At 37.9% G+C, this 16,526-nt stretch overlaps 1 long non-coding RNA gene across 1 annotated transcript; it reads left to right on the top strand.

Annotated features, from left to right (window-relative positions):
* Positions 1 to 7,758: 7,758 nt before the first annotated feature.
* LOC118761759 lies at positions 7,759 to 11,412 on the top strand. The gene is made up of 3 exons (XR_004997619.1): positions 7,759 to 7,768; positions 10,985 to 10,990; positions 11,255 to 11,412. It is a non-coding gene; the product is annotated as an uncharacterized LOC118761759 (long non-coding RNA).
* Positions 11,413 to 16,526: the final 5,114 nt, after the last annotated feature.

Consider the following 16,526-nt stretch of genomic DNA (forward strand, 5'->3'; position numbering starts at 1 on the left):
CAGTTCGCATGCTCTATTCCGCTGTCTATTAACATCGACGGATATTTTCTCTCGAGTAGTTGATGTTTTAATTCCTGGAGTCATTTATAGCGAATTTTAACGTTTGAAATAATTCTGAAAATTCTTCTTGCAGATTAAAAGGAATATAAAATTTCCGTGTGTTTGGGGTGGTATGAGGAGGGCAACAGGTATTGTTTAATACACAACACACACACACACACACACATGGTGTTCAAATTTACAGAAAGCAAAAGACGAAGACAGGCGTAGGAACAAACAAGCAGGTGTAAATATATATATATATATATATATATATATATATATATATATATATACGCACACACAACACAAACATATATATGTATATTTTGTGTGTCTGTTGTTTGTCCTCCCACCATCGCATGATAACCGATGTTGGTGCGTTTACGGCCCCGTAACATAGCGGTTCGGCAAAAGCGACCGATAGAATAAGTAACTAGGCTTACAAAGAATAAGTCCTGGAGTGGATTTGTTCGACTTAAGGCGGTGCTCCAGCATGGCCGAATCAAATGACTGAAACAAATAAAAGAATATATATATATATATATGGAATAATAATAATAATATAAATAACATATAAATATATGCATATATACATACATATATGTACATACCTACATCTATATGTATATATATATATGCATATATGGGTACAGGATATCAAAAAAACGTTGAACACAATGAGAAACGAAAACATAAAAACAAAAACATTTGGAACGAACTTTTTTTCAAACAACGAAAAAACAGAGTACAAGACATAACAACACAAGGAATATTCCCCTTCTTCAGTTGTCCCTGTTTTGTCTACTCAGCGCTTCGATATATCTCTTACTCTTTTACTTGTTTCAGTCAATGATTGCGGCCATGCTGGAGCACCGCCTTTTAGTCGAGCAAATCGACCCCGGGACTTATTCTTTGTAAGCCCAGTACTTATTCTATCGGTCTCTTTTGCTGAACCGCTAAGTGACGGGGACGTAAACACACCAGCATCGGTTGTCAAGCAATGCTAGGGGGACAAACACAGACACACAAACACACACACACACATATATATATATATATATACCATATATACGACAGGCTCTTTCAGTTTCCGTCTACCAAATCCACTCACAAGGCATTGGTCGGCCGGGCATAGCAGAAGGCACTGCCCAAGATGCCACGCAGTGGGACTGAACCCGGAACATGTGGTTGGTTAGCAAGCTACTACCACACACCACTCCTGCGCCTATATATATATATGTAACCGCGGTGTACCGTTGGCGATTTTTTTTCCTGCGTCTTCCCTTCATTGGATCTTCCCTTTTCCCATGTTTCTGACGAAGAGCCGCTTGAAACGTTTAAACCCTCCTTCTTTCCTTCTTTCCTGAGCGTCCATAACACTATACTTGTTCCCGTCCTCGCGTCGTTGTGTTTTCTTTTGTGTTTTCATGTTTGGATTAACTTATATATATATTATATATATCTATATATATATATTATATATATATATATAATATATATATATTATATATATATATATATATATACACATATATATATATTCTTTACTGCCACAAGGGGCTAAACATAGAGGGACAAACAAGGACAGACGAAGGGATTGAGTCGATTATATCGACCACAATGCGAAACTGGTACTTTATTTATCGACCCCGAAAGGATGAAAGGCAAAGTTGACCTCGGCGGAATTTGAACTCAGAACATAACGACAGACGAAATACCGCTAAGCATTTCACCCGGCGCGCTAACGTGTCTGCCAGCTCGCCGCTAAAATATATATATATATATATAACGGGAAGCTTTATGAAAATAAACAAAAGACGAAGGCAGGTGGAGTACAAACAAACAATTGTATTAGTATGGCGCTCAGGAATATAAATAAGACAAGTCTTTTACGTTTCGAGCCTACGCTCTTCAACAGAAAGATACACAGAAAAGAAACACGGAGAGAAACAAGGAGAGAAAAAAAATGCGTTCAGAAGCTAGCGAATCAACATGGCGATATATATATATATATGTATACGCAAAATTTCTTTTAAAAAATAATTATTTATTATTATTTTGCTAGAATCATCAGAAACGTCGTGTAGATGTTTCCTGATATTTTTCCTGTCATACTATGTCCTAGTTTCACAACCTACCAAGTTCAACGGTGACTTTTATCTCCTCCTCCGCCCTGGGGTTGATAAAATAAAGTACCATTCAAATAGTGGTATCAATGGTTTCAGCTGATCTCTTCCTCTCAAAATTGCGGGTCTTGTATCTAAAGCAACCTTTCATATTTTTATAGAATAAATTATATTAATTAAAGTGAATAAAATGAAAATAAGATTGGTTTAGCAATATTAATCCATTCTCCATTGAGTGCCATGTTCTCACATTTTATCTTAACTCTAAAAATAAATCGACCACTTGTAGACAAGTGTGTAATTGACCTGATAATAATAATAATAATAATAATAATAACAAAAACACCAGGACTTACAAACACATATAACATACAGAAAATTGCACTACTAGGCACTGCACACATCCTACGCAGAACACTTTCCATACAATAACCATCAGAGCATCACAACAAATCACAGCACATACCCAAGGCACACAGAGCTGTGCTCGGTAGTGAAGTGAAAGCACGCTATAAAAATAAAACTACTGAATAAAATAATAATAATAATAGTAATAATAATAATAGTAATAATAATAATAAAATAATAATAATAATATAAAAATAATAATAGTATATAATAATAATAATAATAATAATTAATATAATAATAATAATAATAATAATAATAATAATAACAATAATGATGATGGTGTTGTTGATGATGATGATGACAACGATGACAACAACAACAACAATAATAATAATGATAATAATAACAAATGCCCTGGTGCAGTACCGGACAGTGGCTCTCATGGCTTCTGATTTTAACTGTTTGGAAGTGTTATCACGTACATTGTTTTGTCTTGGTACAAAAGATGGGCTACGGCAAATATTCTGCTCCACACCATAGATTTGTTTGTCAGTTGTTTGACCTTAACCAGTTGAGCATGTTCCTTAGTGGCTGACGATATGTGCATCTCTGATCAAGAGCAGAGTAGTGGGGGAGTATCATAGCCATGTGTTGAGAGGGATGCTTGGGTTTGAATAGTTCACCTCTGGAAACATGGGTGGTCTTTCAACATCCTTAAACACACCTTATTCAGGACCGTTTGAGCGGGATGGGCTACTCAACTGAAGAAAATTCTAACTGGGCCCCACCTGCAAGGTCATGCGCTGTTTATCTTGATATGAGATCACCATGTCGCGCACATATGGTTGTGATGCATGTGCCTGGTGTACCCTTATCAGACGGGTAGTCATGATGGGTATATTGGGCTTCGTATATTTTACCCCAGTGTCACTTTGATGGCATGCACTGCTCTCTCTCACTCAATAACAACAATAATAATAATAATGATAATGATGATGATGATGATGATGATGATGATAATGATGATGATAATAATAATAATAACAATAACATTACTACTACCACTACTACTACTACTACTACTACTACTACTACTACTACTACTACTATAATAATATAATAATAATAATAATAATAATTTTTTGTGCTATAGATACAAGGCCTGAAATTTCTGGTGACGGGTTTAATTGATTACATCGGCTCCAGTCATAATTGGTACATATTTTATGGACCCCGAAAGGATGAAAGACAATTTCGACCTCGGCGGAATTTGAAAACGGAATCTGAGACAGACGAAATACCGCTAAGCATGCTAACGATCCTACAAGCACGCCACCCTAATAATAATAATAATAATAATAATGATAATAATGATAATATAATAATAATAATAATAATAATAATAATAATAATAATGATAATAATAATAATAATAATCCTTTTTATTATAGGCGCAAGGTCTGAAATTTTCGCGGAGGGAACGAGTCGATTACATCGACCCCAGTGTGTCACTGGTACTTAATTTATCGACCTCGAAAGGATGAAAAGCAAAGTCTATCTCGGTGGAATTTGAACTCAGAACGTAGAAACGAGCGAAATACCCATTTCTTTACTACCCACAAGGGTAGAGGAGACAAACAAAGACAGACAAACGGATTAAGTCGGTTACATTGACCCCAGTGCGTAACTGGTACTTAATTTATCGACCCCGAAAGGATGAAAGGCAAAGGATGATAGGGTCGACCATCTATACACAGCAGCGGTCCTCAAAGCAATTGGTTTCGGGCTTGTATTCAGGGGCTGGATCGCTGCAATGCACAGTGACATCTGTTAGGTGGTCAGAGTGACCGGTGGAATTTGAACTCAGAATGCAGCAGCAGACGAAATACCGCTAAGCATTTCACCCGGCATGCTAACAATTCTGCCAGCTTGCCAACGTGCTAACGATTCTGTCTGCACGCCGTCCTAATAACAACAACAACAACAACAACAATAATAATAACAGAAAAAAGATGGTATAGGCACACCCCAGAAAAGGTCACAGATAACGAGAAAGCAACCATACTCTGGGATATGCCTATACACACAGATAGAGAAATTAAGGCCAATAGGCCAGATGTAGTTGTCAGGGATCATGAATACAAAAATTCTTTCTAATTGATATATCAATACAAGCAGATGACAACGTTTCTCTAAAAGAAATTGAGAAACATTCAAAATACAAAGACCTGGAAATAAAGGTAACTCGAATGTGGAATCTAAAAACAGAAACAATTCCTATCATAGTAGGCGCATTAGGTATGATAGAAAAATATTCAGACAAATACATAACAAAAATACCAGGACTTACAAATATATATAACATACGGAAAATTGTACTACTGGGCACTGCACACATCCTACGCAAAACACTTTCAATACAGTAACCATCAGAGCATCACAACAAATCACAGCACATACTCAAGCACACAGCTGCGCTCGGTAGTGAAGTGAAAGCACGCTATAAAAATAAAACTACTGAATGATAATAATAATAATCTTTTCTGTTATAGGCACGTAGCCTGAAATTTGGGAGAGGGAAATAGACTATTACATCGACCCCCAGTACTCAACTGGTACTTAATCTATTGACCCCGAAAGGACGAAAGGTAAAGTCGACCTCAGCGGAATTTGAACGTAGTAACGGGCGAAATAGCGCTAAGCATTTAGTCCAACGTGTTAACGATTCTGCCAGCTCGCCGCTCTAATAATAATAATAATAATAATAATAATAATAATAATAATAATAATAATAATAATAATAATAAACAACCCTTATTCAGGGACCGTTTGAGCGGGATGGGCTACTCAACCTGAAGAAAATTCTAACTGGGCCCCACCTGCAAGGTCATGTGCTGTTTATCTTGATATGAGATCACCATGTCACGCACATATGGTTGTGATGCATGTGCCAAGTGTACCCTTATCAGACGGGTAGTCATGATGGGTATATTGGGCTTCGTATATTTTACCCCAGTGTCACTTTGATGGCATGAACTGCTCTCTCACTCAATAATAATAATAATAATAATAGTAATAATAATAATAATAATAATAGTAATAATAATAATAAGTAATAATAATAATAATATAGTAATAATAATAATAATAATAATAGTAATAATAATAATAATTAATAATAATAATATAATAATAATACTAATAATAATAATAATAATAATAGTAATAATAATAATAATAATAATAATAGTAATATAATAATAATATAATAATAATAATAGTAATAATAATAATAATAATAATATAATAATATAATAATAATAATAATAATATAATAATAATAGTAATAATAATAATAATAATATAATAATAATAATTAATAATAATAGTAATAATAATATAATAATAATAATATAATAATAATAATAGTAATAATAATAATAATAATATAATATAATAATAATAATAATAATAATAATAAATAATAATAATAATATAATAATAATAATAAAATAAGATGATGATGATAACAAGAATAATAATAATAATAATAATAATGATGATGATGATGATGATGATGATTTGAAATAAATGAAACAATTGTTCTACAGTTTATTTTTAGTTAATTGTTCTTCAAAAAAAGCTAAATATAGCAGACAAGTAAACAAATTGAGAAAATTGGGTGCAGTTCAACTAGACATAGCACTTCTATAAGAGTGAATGGGTTTATATTTAATGAGAGCATCTAAATATATCTTATTGAGCAGCGGTCAGCCGTGTCGCAGGATGGATTTCACGTCCTACCTCGACGGGCTGCCCGCGGCTCTCGGTGACAGAGGCGGAGCGCTGCAAAAGGCCGATAACTGCCTTTGAAATACGGGAAGCAATGGCTAGATGCACGAGGGTAGGGGTGGTAAATCGCCCTAGTAGCTTTACGCTTACATGCCAGACTTGTTCGGTGACCTCTTGACAAACGTTTACTGCAACTGGTAACATAATGGGAGAATTCTCCCAGTTTTGTGAGTCGAGGAGTGGTGGCGTTGCCGAGAAAATACTCGAACAAGGGGGATTGTATTGACAACTTTAGGCCCATGACTCTGCTGAATGCAAAGTTCAAAATTTTGGTCAAGGCGTTAGCTACAAGGTTAGTATTTGTCGTCGGTGATCTGGTAGGTGAAGCACAGATATGTGCCATCCCCAAAGATCCATTCGTGACAAACTCCACCTAATGCGATAAATCATTGAGAAAGCGGCTAGAAAACCTGATCAATTTAGATCAGTCTAAAACTGTCGATAGGGTCGACCATCTATACACAGCAGCGGTCCTCAAAGCAATTGGTTTCGGGCTTGTATTCAGGAGCTGGATCGCTGCAATGCACAGTGACATCTGTTAGGTGGTCAGAGTGACTGGTCATTTCTCAGAGTCGTTCAGCATCATGTGCTCAGTCCAGCAAGGTTGTCCCCTATCGTCTCTCTTGTACGCAGAGACACTTGAACCACTACTACACATTATTCAAGGGGTCGGCAATAATAATGATAATTATTATTATTTTTATTTATTTATTTTCTTGTACATGCCTGAGGAGGTCCATGAGGGGTCAAGGATTCCATGAGGAGATCGATGGTCTAAAATGTTTGGGGACCCTTGAGCTAGACCAATGTTAGGAAAAACGCAGAGTAGACGTCTCGATTGGGACGTCTGGCGTGGAAGAGTTACATTGGTCTCGGCAAGAAACAGTGTGTAAACGTTACGGGAACGGAAGCTTCAAATTAAAGATGCGCTGTGACCTTTCTTTGTCTTAGCGACAAACTGAGACTTTTGACTCAAGACACTAACAAAAGAAATGCGCTGTTAATGCCTTCTTTGCAATGGCCCAGTGGTTAGGGAAGCGGACTCGCGGTTTCGATTCCCAGACCGGGCGTTGTGTGTGTTTATTGAGCGAAAACACCTAAAGGTCCACGAGGCTCCGGCAGGGGGTAGTGGCGACCCCTGTTGTGCTCTTTCGCCCCAACTTTCTCTCACTCTTTCTACCTGTTTCTTGAGTAACGCTGTGAGGAACTGGCATCCCGTCCAGCTAGGGGGTTGGGGGAACACATACGCCATAGAAACCGGGAAACCGGGCCCATGAGCCTGGCTAGGCTTAAAAAGAGCGCATAAAATAAAAAATATGCTTTCTTTGCATACGGCTAAGTATCTTTAATTCAGATACAAGCTTCCTTTTACTTCGTTCTGGTTCAGAAAAAAAAAAGTTGGTTTTCGAAAAAATTCTCTTTTTTTTTTTTTTTTTACTTGTTTCAGTCATTTTGACTGCGGCCATGCTGGAGCACCGCCTTTAATCGAGCAACTCGACCCCGGGACTTATTCTTTGTAAGCCCAGTACTTATTCTATCGGTCTCTTTTGCCGAACCGCTAAGTGACGGGGACATAAACACACCAGCATCGGTTGTCAAGCAATACTAGGGGGACAAACACAGATACACAAACACACACACATACATATATATATATATACATATATACGACATGCTTCTTTCAGTTTCCGTCTACCAAATATATGGGTGCTTACGAATGTATATATGTGTATATGTATGCAACGGTTCAGGCGCATGCAAAATAAACACCCGTATACACACTCATTGTTTTTAAACAATGTATTTTAAAAAAATGTATTATTTAAAAAGAATTTCTTATACTGACCGGTCAGTTTCGGCAATTTCCGTTGTCTCATCAGTAAGGACTGGTTCGACTTCGACAGATTCCAGACTTAATTCCCTGTCAGTATATATTTTCCTCATAGAAATCTATGGATGATTTAGCGAATCGCTAATGTGTATACAGAAAATTAATATAGATAGCAGTTTCCAATGTTTCAGCAAAAAGGAAAACTATGATTATCACTAAATGAGACTAGGGTGTAAGAAACACCTATATCGCTAGAAATAAGAGCTAAAATTCCCTAATGCTGTTGTCAAAGCATTAGAGCATTAGAGCATTTCAGCTCTTATTTCTATCAACGTAGGCATTTCTAATACCCTAGTCACATTTAGTGACAATCATATATATATATATATATATTGGAGTCTTACACGTATACCATTTTGCCTAAAAAATGGATCTACAAAAATTCAATATCCCTACATATCTCACATCTATTTTCTTTCCTCTACCTCACTCTCTATTTTGTATCATATCTAAATTAAATATTACTTAACTATTCTCTCACACCGTCTCCGATGAAGGGATATAATAAATATCCTGGAAACAGTTGTAAGACCTTCTATCTATAAATGTTCTAAAAATCTACTCAGCCTCATTACAAAAAAATTATATATATATCCTTTTTTTCTCTCCTTGTTTCTATCCGTGTTTCTTTTCTGTGTATCTTTCTGTTGAAGAGCGTAGGTTCGAAACGTAAAAAACTTTTTTTATTTCTATTCCTGAGCGCCATACTAATACAATTGTTTGTTTGTACTCCACCTGCCTTCGTCTTTTGTTTATTTTCGTAAAGCTTCCCGTTATATATATATATATAGCGATGGTCTGCTTTTGGGCTGATCATGTACATGCGATTCTTTTTCAGTACTCCTCCTACGAACTGGGAGGGCTGGCATCTTTCCGTACCGCTGTTAAGCAAATTACTAGAACCTCCTCAACCATGACTAGACTTGGGATAAATACTGGAGTCGTTTGCTATTGCCTTCTCCTGACAGGTGGGATTTGAACTCAGAATGTAGAGAGCCGGAAGATATACCGTAAAGCAATTCTGTCAATTTGCTAACGATTCCCCGACACTCTCACCTGCAGAACAATTTGAAATGAAGTGTTTTGCTCAAGAACACAACATAACGTACCGCCCAGTCCTGGAACTGCATGCATGATGTAGCGATCGTGAGCGCAATGCTTTAACCACTAGGCCGCGCTTCTTCCCTATACACACACACTCACAGACACGCCGCGCACACACAGACACGTCGCGCACACACAGACACGTTGCGCACACACAGACACGTCGCGTACACACAGACACGTCGCGCATACACAGACACGTCGCGCACACACAGACACGTCGCGCACACACAGACACGTCGCGCACACACAGACACGTCGCGCACACACAGACACGTCGCGCACACACAGACACGTCGCGCACACACAGACACGTCGCGCACGTACAGACATAGATACACACGCACACACACGAAGATATTAGGTTGTACGGAAATTTCTGAGCGTTTTAAGCTAAATCTGTTAACGCTTCATTGGGCACACCTGAAACGTAATGCAGCTAAAACTTTGGCGTTGCCTGAAGTGGTAATGCATCTCTTCTTTGTTCCTTAGACATTTGAAATGGATAACCAAAAATTTCATTTTCGCGCCGTAATGCTTTTCTTTTTTTTTTTTTTTTAAAGAGAAAATGCTGCAAAGACCTTCAAAAGCATTTGTGAAGTTTATGGTGATGATGCTGTAGGTGAATCAATTAAAACTAGAGAGTTTAGCTTGGAAGAAGACAGTCGCAGTGGAAGACCTCCAAAATTGGATGGAAATTTTTTTTTTAAGGCAAAAATTGAAGAAAACTCAAATATCAAATAGGCGCAGGAGTGGCTGTGTGGTAAGTAGCTTGCTAACCAACCACATGGTTCCGGGTTCAGTCCCACTGCGTGGCATCTTGGGCAATTGTCTTCTGCTATAGCCCCGGGCCGACCAATGCCTTGTGAGTGGATTTGGTAGACAGAAATTGAAAGAAGCCTGTCGTATATATGTATATATATATATATCTATATATATATATATATTATATATATATATATATATGTATGTATGTATGTGTGTGTGTGTGTGTTTGTGTGTGTGTTTTGTCCCCCTAGCATTGCTTGACAACCGATGCTGGTGTGTTTACGTCCCCGTCACTTAGCGGTTCGGCAAAAGAGACCGATAGAATAAGTACTGGGCTTACAAAGAATAAGTCATGGGGTCGATTTGCTCGACTAAAGGCGGTGCTCCAGCATGGCCGCAGTCAAATGACTGAAACAAGTAAAAGAGAGTATCACGACTAGAGATCTTGCCGAGGAGTTGGAAATTTCTAAAAGTAAGGCTCATGAACACTCAGAGAAGCTAGGATACATTTCTTGCTATAATGTATGGGCCCCTCACAAATTTCCAGAAGAGAATTGCTTGGACCGGTATTCTGTTCGTGATATGCTTTTGAAACAGAATGGAAGTATGCTTTTTTGAAACAACTTGTGACTGGAAATGAAAAATGGATTGTGTTCGAAAACGTAGTGCGAAAAAGATCCCGGAGTTTGCACAAGGATCCCCCGAAACAGCAACCAAAGGGGAATATCCATTCCAAAAAAGCTATGCTTTATGTTTGGTGGGATCATAAAAGCATTATTTATTACGGGCTTCTCCCTCGTTCTTGAGCAAAACACTTTATTTCATGTTGCTCCAGTTCACTCAGCTGTAGAAATGAGTTTCGACGTCACTGGTGCCAAGCTGTATCGGCCTTTGCCTTTCCCTTGGATAACATCAGTGGCGTGGAGAGAGGAGGCTGGTATGTATGGGCAACTGCTGGTCTTCTATAAACAATCTTGCCCGGACTTGTGCCTCGGAGGGTAACTTTCTAGGTGCAATCCCATGGTAATTCATGACCGAAGGGGGTCTCCTCCTCTCCCTCAAAACCTGACTATTAATTCTGATGTGTACTGTCGTTAGCTGGCTAATTTGAACCAAAAAGATCAAAGAATTGAGGTCGGAGATTGCCAACAGAAAAGGGGTAGTGTTCCAACAAGACAATGCCCGACCACATGTCTTTGGCTACCCGAACAAAGTTACATGAACTTGGCTGAAATCTCTTACCCCCATCCACAATATTTTTCTGATATCGCGCCATTCGACTACCATTTGTTTTTGTCTCTACAGAATTCATTGCAAGGAAAAACATTTAACTATTTAGAAGGAGTCAAAATGCATCTAGATAACTTTTTTTTCCCCAAACCAGTCAAATTTTATGCTGATAGAATATTCAAATTGTCTGATAGATGAACAAAGGTCATTAATAATAATGGAAATTTTTCTTTGAATAAAATTTATTGAGATGTAAATAATTGACCTTTCAATAAATTTTATTCAAAGAAACAATTTTAATTAAAAAACGCTCAGAACTTTCCGGACAACCTAATACATGTGTGTGTGTGTGTGTGTGTGTGTGTGTGTGTGTGTGTGTGTGTGTGTGTGTGTGTGTGTGCCTGTGCGCGTGTGTGTGTATGTAATGTTCTGTCCATTACGTCTATTATTTCCTACAGAAATTTGCGCATTCATTAACAGGTGTTCAGATAAACGATCTAATCTTGACGTAACACAGGTGTTATTTAGTAGGCTGGTAAATAGACATTGCCTGTGTGTTTTTTTTAAATTTCTTTTTGGAAAACGCTGCATCTGATTATCAGAGAATTGTTAAGCAATATCCTTCAACATGCGGCGATTAGCTAGGCAGGTAAATAAAACAACACACGAGAAATCTCACGCATTAGATTTCCCGATACTTTTAAACGTTTTAATCCACACCTGTCAGGTCCCTGTAACGTAAGCTAGTCTACAGACGTTAAATTTTGTTTTTCTTATACCGATTTATTGTAATCTCTATTTGCTCTGCTTTGTTTTCTAGTTATTGATTGTATTTTTTTGTTTGTTTGGCAATGCACAAATCTAAATTCTGGGTCAGTCAATTAAATCAACACTCCGCTATTGAGTATATTCCAAATAGCGTATTTGCTGGCTAATAAGACACACTTTTCTACGGCATACATTGCTGAGGCAGAATTTAATTAAAATAAGCATCAATATATCGTACCTAATGTATACTCAGTATCGATAGGCCAGCTGCCTGACTATTTGTTCTGAGATAAAATAGCGTATGGATATGCTGTGTTAAAAACACAGTGTATATCAGAGAGAGAGAGAGGGAGAGAGAGAGAGAGAGAGAGAGAGAGAGAGAGAGAGAGAGAGAGAGAGAGAGAGAGAGAGAGAGAGAATTGAATACTGTTTCAATTGCGGGATCTTTTCCGTTTGAACGGCAGTTTTTAACATAATTTCTAGGTAACTAAAAAATTTTAAACTTCGTATACTGGTAGAATGTGTTTATAAAACATCTTTTTCTCTTGGCTTTATTGAGAAAATTCTATAGTTTGTAAGATATTTGTTGTCTTTTTCTTCAATTTCTGCAATTTTAACCAATCACTGACGTCTATTGAGGTAAAAACATTCCGTGCCGTATGAATATGTCCCTCGTTTAAGAAACAGATTGGGTTTATTTATATTTGTGAAGAAAAAAAGATACCCTTCCCTAACCCTAACCCTAACCCTAACTCTAACTAACCCTAACCCTAAAACAGATTGAAATGCAATAGATCGATACTAGAGTTTAATTATGGGTGATAATTTCATATGACACCGCTAGAAAAAACTGCCGTTCAAACCGAAAAGTTCCCAATTGCGTTTACCAGATTTTTTGTTAAGCTGAGCAACTCTCCGCAACATCAGTTAGTGTTTTATTCACTTCTTCCTACATCAGAGACGATGAATTCTCGTTTGAGTATGAGGCTGGCTGCGACAACACGCCATTGAAAATGCTCCCAAATGTCGAAATACGCCTGATGCCTTCGATGGCCGCTGCTACGACGGATTTTCGTTTCTATCTGATATTTATTGTGACTTTAACACAGCTCGTCCATAAAAAAATGTTGTTTTCGGACAAATTCCGTCGTATCGACGTGTGTATATACTAAGCATGATACATAAACAGCTCTTGCTTTTAAATGTATCTAAGAATACCCCGGCATCTAATGCGGCTGTCAGCGCGAGTACACGAGTTCAATGAACCGGAAGAGCTAAAGTCCACTTAATACAGTTATTGTTACTATTAACGAACGATTGGTTTCAAATTTTGGCACAAGGCCAGCGAGTTCGGTGGAGTGGGTAAATTAATTACATCGACCTAGTGCTCAACTGGTACTTATTTTATAGCATCTGAAAGGATGAAAGACAAAGTCTACCATCAGGAGAGACCATAGGTGAACCCGACGGTAGTGGGTGTAGATATTTAGGGATTTTGGAGCTGGATGACATTCTACACAGGCGCATCAACAGAGAGTGAAGATGAAGTGTTGAAATCCAACCAGAATGCCAAAAATTTGATTACCGCAATGAATATTTGGGCAATTGCGGTGGTCAGATATAGTGCATCCATCCTCAAATGGACTAAGGAGGAAATATCAACACTGGGTAGAAGGACGAAAAAGTTGATGACGTTGTATGGGGCGCTACACCCTAAAACAAACGTAAACAGGCTGTATATGAAAAGAAAGAATGGTGGCAGAGGACTAATTAGTATAGACTATTATATAAGGAGTGAAAGGAGAACACCTGCCAAGTATTTGATAAATAGTGATGAAGACCTGCTGCAAAATAGCGCGAAAGATAAAGCTGTAAATGCAATTGAAATAATGGGCAAAGAAGAGTTTAACCAAAGGACTGAGGAGAAGAGAAAAGATGACTTTCTTGAAATGACAATGCATGGACAGTTTGAAAAGAATACACAGGACGTTAAGGATAATACAGCGTTGTGGGCATGGCTTAAGCGAGGTGATTTGAAGTGTACCACCGAAAGTCTGATCATTGCTGCACAAGACCAGGCTCTCGCTACCAATTCAGTGAAGTATAGCATCTATAAAACTTGTGACACCCAGAAATACAGACCCTGTGGAAAGAGTGTGGAAATGTGAACAGAGAACTGGTATAAGCATGTACCAAGTAAAGTTATGCAGGAGGATGGAAAAGTAGCGATACTCTGGGACTATGATTTTCAGACGGATCGTGTAATCGAACACCGTCGGCCGGATATTGTCATATTGAATAAGAGAGACAAATACTGTCAGATTATTGATGTAGCCATACCAAATGACATGAGTAAAGAGGATGAAAAAAATCATCAAGTACTCCGAATTGAAAGTGGAAATGGCAAGACTCTATGGAATACGTGAAGGTAATGTAGAAATGATACCAGTGGTGATCGGAGCGCTGGGCTCAATTCCATTGAAACTTCAAGACTTCTTAAGGCAACTGGAAATCCCATGCAAGATTGATGTCTTGCAAAAAGCAGCCTTATTGGGCACAGTGCAAATCTTAAGGAAAGTATTATCTGTCTGAGGTCCTTGTTCTGACTTGACAGATGACTAAAGACTCCAGTGCGTTTTTACCTGCACAGTGTTACGAAGTAATTATAATCCTTTTTATTGAAGGCTTGAAAATTTGCTGGTGGAGGCACTAGTCGATTACATCGACCCCAGTACTCTCCTGGTACTTAATTTATCGACGCCGAAAGGATGAAAGGTAAAATCGACCTTGGCAGAATTTGAACTCAGAAAGCAAAGACGATGAAATGCCACTAAGCATTTTGCCCGGCGCGCTAACGATTCTGCCATCTCACCGCCTTAAGAATAATAAAGTATTTATTTCTTTATTGTACACAAGGAGCTAAATATAGAGAAGACAAACAAGGACAGACAAACGGAGTAAGTCGATTACATCGACCCCAGTGCGTAACTGGTACTTAAGTTATCGACCCCGAAAGGATGAAAGGCAAAGTCGACCTCGGCGAAATTTGAACTCAGAACGTAACAGCAGAAGAAATACCTATTTCTTTACTACCCACAAGGGGCTAAACACAGAGAGGACAAACAAGGACAGACAAACGGATTAAGTCGATTATATCGACCCAGTGCGTAACTGGTACTTAATTTATCGAACCCGAAAGGATGAAAGGCAAAGTCGACCTCGGCGGATTTTGAACTCAGAAGGTAGCGGCAGGTGAAATACCGGTAAGCATTTCGCCCAGCGTGCTAACGTTTCTGTCAGCTCGCCGCTTATAATAAAATATTGAAAATAAATTACATTATCACAAGCTGTTAGAAGAAAATTACGAAAAACTGCTTATAATACTTCGGCATTTATGAAGGGATTTCACATTACCTCATTATACCTTGTTCCCTGGCATGCACAATTCGTGCTTTATTCTTTTATTCTTTTACTCGTGTCAGTCATTTGACTGCGGCCATGCTGGAGCACCACCTTCAGTCGAAGAAATCGTCCCCAGCACTTTATTCTTTGAAAGCCTAGTACTTATTCTATCGGGGTCTTTTGCCGAACCGCTATGTCACGGGAACGTAAACACACCAACCTCGGTTGTCGAGCGATGGTGGTGGTGGTGGTGGGGACAAACACACACACATATGTATGTATGTATGTATGTATGTATGTATGTATGTATATATATATATATATATATATATATATATAAATAAATGTTGTAGGTGCTCCAGCATGGCCGCAGTCAAATGACTGAATCAAGTAAAAGAGAAAGAGAGTCTTGGTTTTTTTAATCTCATTACGAAAAAAAAATATGTATACATATATATATATATATATATTTATACGACAGGTTTCTTTTAGTTTCCGTCTACCAAATCCACGCACAAAGCTTTGGTCGACTCGAAGCTATAGTAGAAGACACTTTCTCAAAATGCCACGCAGTGGAACTGAACCCGGAAGCATGTGATTGAGAAGCAAACGTCTTACCACGTATCTACATTATTTAATGATCTGTTTCCTTTCAGACGCGTTTCTTTATTATCCCTACCAAAAATTCTTCTAGAAAGATAAACAGAATGTTAAATTTTCATCTGCCTATCAGCTATTTGCAGCTAATGGCTGACAATTAAACCATAGCAGTGGTGTACGAAGAGAATGCACGTCTCACTTCCGTCATTTGTTACTACGTGACAATCGTGGCTTTCTAGAATTTTCACCTGAGTTGTTTGACGCTTCGTTTTTATTTGTGGGAAAGACGTGAACCACTGATTCGGCTGTCCATCTTTCATCGACTCCTGTTTTGTGTCAGATTTTGATATATCTTAGCTGATGATACTTAGGCAAGCACTAAGGCTGTAGTA

This window comes from Octopus sinensis, unplaced genomic scaffold (genome assembly GCF_006345805.1).
Source record: "Octopus sinensis unplaced genomic scaffold, ASM634580v1 Contig17123, whole genome shotgun sequence".
Classification (NCBI taxonomy): domain Eukaryota; kingdom Metazoa; phylum Mollusca; class Cephalopoda; order Octopoda; family Octopodidae; genus Octopus; species Octopus sinensis.